At 49.5% G+C, this 7,431-nt stretch overlaps 1 long non-coding RNA gene across 2 annotated transcripts in view; it reads right to left on the bottom strand.

Annotated features, from left to right (window-relative positions):
- Window positions 1-6: 6 nt before the first annotated feature.
- The window catches only part of LOC114008002 (uncharacterized), a 20,054-nt gene continuing 12,629 nt past the window's right edge, over window positions 7-7,431 (bottom strand). Inside the window, exons 4-6 of one of the 2 annotated variants that reach the window (XR_003549573.1) lie at window positions 1,224-1,748; window positions 560-710; window positions 7-403 (exon numbers count right to left, since the gene is read on the bottom strand). This is a non-coding gene — a long non-coding RNA (uncharacterized LOC114008002). Of the gene's footprint in view, window positions 711-1,223; window positions 1,749-7,431 lie in introns of both variants that reach the window. The other variant, XR_003549572.1, reaches the window with a different exon arrangement.

Below are 7,431 nucleotides of genomic sequence, written 5' to 3'. Positions count from 1 at the left end.
TGGAGGAATAACCTATTACAATATTATCAGTTTGGGAATTCTTCCGAAGATCGTTTATTCATAAACAAGAACATAAATATGTATTCTTCTCCCTTCCCCACCCTGTAAGCAAATGATATCACACAGGTCTGGAACCTCGTGGTATCTGACGTGGCGATGTATGCTAAGATCCTCCCCGTCAGTACGTGAGGCGCTTCATTTATAACATGCTGTTGCATGCGCGGACCATAAATTATTTAATCAGTCCTTTACTGATGGGTGTTTAGATTGCTCCCAGTCTCTGCTACTTCGTGCAACACTGCATGAACACTGAACGACCTTCACGACGTGTGTTTCTGAAGGATGAATTCTTAGCTGTGGCTCACGGGGTCTGAGCACAGTGGGGCTGCACAAGGAAACTAACCTGGAGGGAAGGAAGAGTGTCTGTCCCTTGGGCTTCCCTTTTCTCCAGGTCACCTAGTCCCACTGTGTTTCTGTTCATCTCTTTTGTTGACAAAGGTGCAGCCACCAGTCCCAGGCACGAGCCCTCATGGGTTTGCCAGCCCACCCGGCTCCTTACCACCTCAGGCCAAGGCCTGGCCCACTGGGTGCCTGTGACCTTCTGACCGGCCATCTCCACGGTGCGAGGTGGTCCAACTGTTGCCTCTCATCCAAGCCCCAGGATGTGAACGCTGGTGTGCGAAGCTTCTGGGAACCACACAGCTGTGATTCTGGTGACAGTTCAAATGAGTTATCATTTACTGTCAGACACTAGCAGTCTAATAAAGGCAAGAGTCCCAGTGCAAACAAGCAAGAGGCTGGAGCTGACTGACAGGACAAAGGGGCCCTGTGGATTGAATTCTAATTAAAAATCCACCCCCACCCACCTCCAGGCCTTAAACTCCAAGGAAGACTCAAATAGGCCAGCCCCCCCACCCCCCTTTACGGCACAGTGGTTGACACAGAGCAGCTGGTACGGATGCCAGGTACCCAGCAGCAGAGGGTCCAATCTGCCTCTTTGGTTCCCAGTCAGCTTTCTCATTTCCTATTCGGTCACCCAAGACCCCCTTCTCAAAAGACTGGCTTCAGCTGGCTCTCCTGCTCTCTGTGAGGAGTGAAGTCCCATCCCTGCTGGCGTTCCGTGGAGGACTTGGGCTGGGGAACGCTGCTGCCTCCCCAGGCCATCCTCCCTCACTCCTGCTTTGTCAAGCTCGGGGTCTGCGCTGTTTGAACATAAACCTCACCTTCTGCTCCAATTCTGGGCCTTGCAGCTCTACTTGCAGACCCCTGGGGTCACTCCTAATTTGACAGATGACCACATGTTTAGTCCAGAGGGGCCTGGCTCTCCTCTGCAGCAGAAAGGGGCCTGGATGGGAGGAGAATCTTGGGCTTGGCGCTCCCAGAACAGGGGAGACGATTCTGTCCACACCTGATAAGGCTGACGCCAGAGGTGAGGTCAGAGCCCAGCGAGGAGCCAGCCAGACCGGGGAGCAGATAACCGAGGATGCTCTGGGTCCTCAGCAGCTCTCGGGAAGGAAAATACCTGTGTAGGCCAAAAAGCCAATTCTGGGGAAGGAGGAGAGGAACAGGGCATGGAAACCGGACCTGTGGGTGGGCACCTGAGATGCCGGGAGTCTCCCAGGGGCCTCCATCTGCCCACACTCACCGCCTTTATCTCCAAGGCTGCAGACACCCAGGAGAATGTGCTCGCGTATGGAAAGTCACTCCTTGGCATGCTTTTACTTACTCTCTGTGTAGGTCTCTCCCTCCTGGAGGAGTGGGCAAGGGTTTTCACAATTTTTATTCATCCTTCTCTTAAAGAAGAGACCTTAAGTAAATAATTATTAGTTCATGGCTTCAGAAACTCACAGCTCCCTTTTTAGAATGAGAGTTATTTGTCTATTTACCCAGAGGTTTTTGCCTCAGGGCATGTGCACACGGTGCAGGGGAGAGATAGTGAGAGGGAAAGTGAGGAATCACGCCCCACACAGGGGGGATGGGCACACCACAATCCCTTCTCCTCCATTCTCCTCTCAGGATCTCGAGCAGGCACTGCACGCGCCTAGCATGATTTTCAACCACCAGGTTCAGGACTCAAATCACAGTCAGCCACGTGGGAGTCCAGCAACATAACAGTGCCGTCATCTGCTGGCCCCGTGATTTCTTTCTGGACAGTAATAATGGTTACTATTGATTGAGCAACCCCTGCATCGCGGACCTCATGCATACTTTATCAAGCTGAACCTCCCCGCAGGGTAGGTATTGCCCCCTTTCAAGGGGGATAAAATGAAGTCGCAGAGGGGCTAAACATCATGCCCAAGCTCATACCACTTCCAAAAGGTGGAGCTGGGATTTGAACACTGGTCTACAAAACTCCAGAGTTCAGGGTCCTTTCCCTCAGTACCCAAGCATGCTTCCACATTGAGAATAAAGAATTCTGAGGCCAGTAGCTAAACACTGCTGAGGGAATGAAACTTGCTGTTCTTCTGTTCATCACTGTGGTCTGCAGGCTTGTGCTTGAGCAGCCCCTGCCCCAGGCCCATTTATGGGCACTGCGTGAAGGCCAGACACCAGCAGACCACCATGGTAAGTAGAGCAGAGGGTGGAGGGCGGGGAGGGTGGTGAAACTTGGTTTGGCACATACAAGCGTCTCCTGGGAGAGGTATAAGCAAAAATGGCTTCAAATCTTTTTCCTACTTCCCTGGCATGAGTCGTGGCTTGTTCTGGGTTAGTGAAATGAACGTTCAGGCAATTATGGGCTGCATTTTTCTAAGGCTGCATGAGTGGCATTAAAATGATAAAAACAAACAAACAGAAACAAACAACCAAACCTATAAAACTGTGACAGGCTGACCCTGTATAGCAGAAGTTATGCACTGTGCAGAGAAAGCTGGATCCCATATGGCCAACCAGGGTTCGAGTCCTGGCCCGGTAGTTTACATGTTGGGCTGAGCACTCGTGTGTGCCCAGGATCCTGATGGGATGGAGAGTTGAAATAGAAAGGATTACAGCGTAAACAGGCCCCGTTGGGGGTTGCTTCCTCTTTCTCTCTCTCTCTGTCTCGCATGCACATGCCCTCAGCATACAAAAAAAGATAATAAAATAATATCAACAGTCAGATTCCCTTTTTTTAAAATCCCAAGTCTTTCACAAGCCATGTGGCTGTGGCAAGCTGACTAAATTGTGTAACCTCCCAGAGCCTCATCCTCTCACGTTTAAAAGGCTTAGGAACTGCAATGTGCTGTAACAGCCCGTAGCTGGCACAGGGCTCATCAGTAAATGTCTGATGTTCGGATGAATGAAATGTAAGGATCGTGATACTTATTTCACATCTCCTGGGGCACCTGGCAGGTTTTTATTTGTGATTTTGAGATTTTCTTTATAACTAAGGATGAGGATCTGCCCTAATTTAAAAAAAAAAAATTAGCTTCACTTAAACACAGAGAAACTCCTGTTAGGGGAGCCTGTGATTCACTGCTCAGATCCGTTGGGAGTTGTGGTATTGGAATTAAGAAAAAAGATCTGTTAATTCTCTGCCTTTGCCCAGGCTGCCTTCCAAGACATGATGTGGAGTCCTGCTGTTTCTACTCTAGATAAATCAATGATAATCTTCCACGCAGTGAGGGGCAAGTCACGGGACGGCCTCGTCAACTGCACTGCTAAAACCAGAGTTCTTGGAACCCCTTCGCCAGAGGCTTTGCATTCGCCAGACTGCTTGCTGAGCCTGAAACCCTGCATGCATGTGGTGACCTTGACTTGGTTATTCCCATGAATCCTCTTTTCCCTTAAACCACGGCTGACAATTCCAAGTCATAGTCACACGGTGAGGAGAGGGCCTCGCTCTGTATTTCCACCAAGGCTACTGTGTGGTTGGCTTGTTCACACACCGCTCCCTTCCAGGCCTAGCTCTGCCCTGACAGGAGCAGAGGAGGCTTGAAAAAGGACTGGAGGGTGGGAACCTGTGCTGCCTGAGCATCTTTTCCTTCTCCTTTTCTTTTCTTTTCTTTTCTTTTCTTTTCTTTTCTTTTCTTTTCTTTTCTTTTCTTTTCTTTTCTTTTCTTTTTCTTTCTTTTCTTTTCTTTTCTTTTCTTTTCTTTTCTTTTCTTTTCTTTTCTTTTCTTTTCTTTTCTTTTCTTTTCTTTTCTTTTCTTTTCTTTTCTTTTCTTTTCTTTTCTTTTCTTTTCTTTTCTTTTCTTTTCTTTTCTTTTCTTTTCTTTTCTTTTCTTTTCTTTTCTTTTCTTTTCTTTTCTTTTCTTTTCTTTTCTTTTCTTTTCTTTTCTTTTCTTTTCTTTTCTTTTCTTTTCTTTTCTTTTCTTTTCTTTTCTTTTCTTTTCTTTTCTTTTCTTTTTTTTGCTATAGGGTTTGTGAGCTCACCAGAGACAGAGAGGGAAAGTGAGAAAGCCTTTTCTTTTCTTTTCTTTTCTTTTCTTTTTTTTGCTATAGAGTTTGTGCGCTCACCAGAGACAGAGAGGGAAAGTGAGAAAGCACTCCCCAGAGGAGATGACCATGCCATAATCCCTTCTCTACCCACTCTCAGGATGTTGGGTATACAGGCACACATGCCTGGAGCATGTTTCAAGCTGCCAGGACTCGAAACATGTAGTTGGCCATGTGGGATCCAACTTCCTTAACCACCACACCTCTGGCTGACCTTCCTTTCCTCTCTCTTCCTTTCCCTTCCCTTCCTTTGCTTCCTTTATTTTTCTTTTTTCTTCTTTCATTCTTCCTTTCTTCCTTTCTCTCTCTCTCACATCTCTTTCTTTTATAAGAGTGAGAGACAGTGGGAAAAAAGGCAGGCACCCTCAATAGGATGTCATACCACAAGTACCACTGCACTGCCCTCCAGCCCTGCCAGCCCGCCGAACCACGGGCACACACTGGGTGTGCAGAGCTCCCGGTGATCCTCCGTGTGCATCTAGTGTAGCCTGAGCAGTCGTTACTGCTGCGCCACTGAGCCTGCCTTTTCTCTCTTCTGTAGCAAATTTCAAATAAAAGAACTTCCTCTCTGACGTTCAGTTCACTTATGCATTTGTTTATTTTTTTGTTATTCACCTGCTTATTCAGAATGCAGAGTCCCTGTAGGATGGAAGCACTGGTGGTTCTGGGGGTGCAGAGAGGTGGTGAGATTTGTACTTAACTTTCAGGGAGCTGCATGCAGGCAGCAAAACACATAAATATAAATACCGACAACGCCCCAAATGCTAACACTGAGTACCTCCGGAGAGCGGAGTCATGAGTCATTTTTCTCTATTCCTTTTAAAGTTTTTTTGTTTACCCATGTTCTATTTTTTTCCCTTCAGTCAACATACACCAACATTTGTACAAAAAAGGTATTCAGGAGGCCAGCTGATGGTATAGCAGTAATGACACTGGACTTCCACATGGCCGACTGTAGTTCGAGTCCCAGACTGGGTGGCTTTGAAAATCACGCTGGGTTTGTGCACGTGCATGCCCAAGATCCCAGGCAGAGAAAGGAAGAAAAAGGATTGTGGTATGGCCATCTCGCCATAGGGAGTGATTTCTCACTTGCCTTCTTGCTGTCTGTCTCTTTCTCTCCAGCGAGAGCACACACCCTAAGGCAAAAACCTCTTTAAAAAAGGTATTCAGAAGGGGATACATTGTAAACCCATCCTCAAGTGCACAGAGAAGTAAATAGAGAGATGAAAACGCTGTGCTGGCGATGGAGAGGAGGAGAATGTTATTTCCAGCCTAAGGGGAGCTGAGAGGCTTTTGGAGAAGGTCACTGTTGAGTTGGGCTTTGAGCTGGAGACCTGTAGGGGATGTCCATGGGCCTGTCTGCCTGCACCCCTCTCCTCTCTTCTTCAAGTCCTTCTCCCTGTGGCCCACAGGAGCCACCTGCTAGCACCTTGCTTCACCCTCTTTGCCTCTCTATCTAGAGTGGGCACCTGACCAAACCCGCCTACTCAGAATCCTCACCCAAGATGTTCTGATGTAAAGCTGCCAGTACCTTCGGCAGAATGTCGGGGATGCTCAGTTCAGAGCTGTGTACAGCTGTGTGTGGCAGGGGTTCTGGCAGCTGTGCATTCTGAAATATGGGGAGATCGGCATCAACAGAGAGTGAAGTGGGCACCTGAAGGGACGTGGAGTAAGAGGTGAGGAGACGGAGCCCTGGTGGGGTCCGAGCCTCCTGTGTCAGATGTTCCCGAGCCTCAGCTGCACCTCTGCCCTCCGTTGTCCTAGCTCATACGACCCTCGTATCCTCTCTCGTACAGCTGGCACTGAGTGGAGAATGGTGTCGAGGGACAGAGGCAGAAAAGCAGATGCAGGCAACGGCCGGTTGCTGGTGGCTGGGGTGTGGGAAGCCAGCACGTAGGTGTGGGCAGCGTTTAAAGTGGCCATTCTGATGTCAAGAGTTGAGTCTTGAGCCTCGGCTACTTATAAGTCTCTCAGACCCCCAAAGATCAAAGCTCTCTGACTAGTTCCCTGGTCTGATCTGCCTTTTCCAATTGCACCCCAAAGAAAGCAGGGAGTCCCCACATGAAGTTGGCCTTAGGTGTGGACACGCTCTGCTTCTTCCTGGGGCCACCAGAGGCCAGGGTACAGTCACTGCACCTCCTTCCCCTCCTTTTCTGTGGCTTAGACGGAATTTCAGCCCCTCTTCATGACTCGACCGTCCTCTGCATTGTCACTGCAGTCCATCTGGCTCATCAAGATGGTCCCTGTCTTTTCTGTCCTTTGGGATCACCTTTAGTGGGTTTGCTAAAGGAGCGTTACGAACAGGAGGTGAGGAGGGCCCTGGCCAGTGCACTGCACAGCTAATCTACCCCTGGAACAAGAGAAAGGTGGCCGTCAGTATCACATAGCTCCGAAAGACAGGTCCTTGTCTGAAAGCTCGGAGGGGTCCGTCTCGGGGGAGAATAGGGGGGCCAGAGGCATAGAAGTGAGTTGAGGTCTGCCCCAGCCCCTTCACTCCACAGGTGCTCGAAATAAACCAAGAAATGCAGCTAGAACCCAGGCCTTGGGCCATTTTGGCCATGTCGCCTATGGACAACTGGCACACTCGAGCAACGGCCATCTCTCATCGGCGGCCCCTGCCTTTAGCATCCTGTCCAAAACATGCTTAGGAGGAGCACTCCGGGAGTACAGGCTGCCGTGCGGGGCAGCTGTTTCTCCTCAGGCCACGGCACATGTGCTCAGCCCAGATCGATAAACCTCCCTGTGTCTCTCTGGCCGAGATGGGAACTGCCTGGATACACATTTGGAGGCAGTGGGACCCCATGGGCTGTTTCTGTTTTCTGCTCACCCAGTAACCTTAGCAACAGCATCCGCACCACAAGCTCGACAAGCGGAAGCAAAGCTCCATCTACCACGGCCTGGGCTGAGCAGTGAGGAGAGTAGAGGAAGAACTGGCCTGGAATCAAGAGGCTGGGGCTCCTGGCTGTACTGTGCTGGCCACTGGCTGGCCACCCCCGATAAGTCCTCTCACCCCCC

The sequence above is a fragment of the Tupaia chinensis genome, unplaced genomic scaffold (assembly GCF_000334495.1).
Source record: "Tupaia chinensis unplaced genomic scaffold, TupChi_1.0 Scaffold000272_1, whole genome shotgun sequence".
Classification (NCBI taxonomy): Eukaryota; Metazoa; Chordata; class Mammalia; order Scandentia; family Tupaiidae; genus Tupaia; species Tupaia belangeri.
The sequence above is the reverse complement of the archived record's forward strand: the minus strand, read 5'-3'. Positions and strand labels throughout refer to the sequence as shown.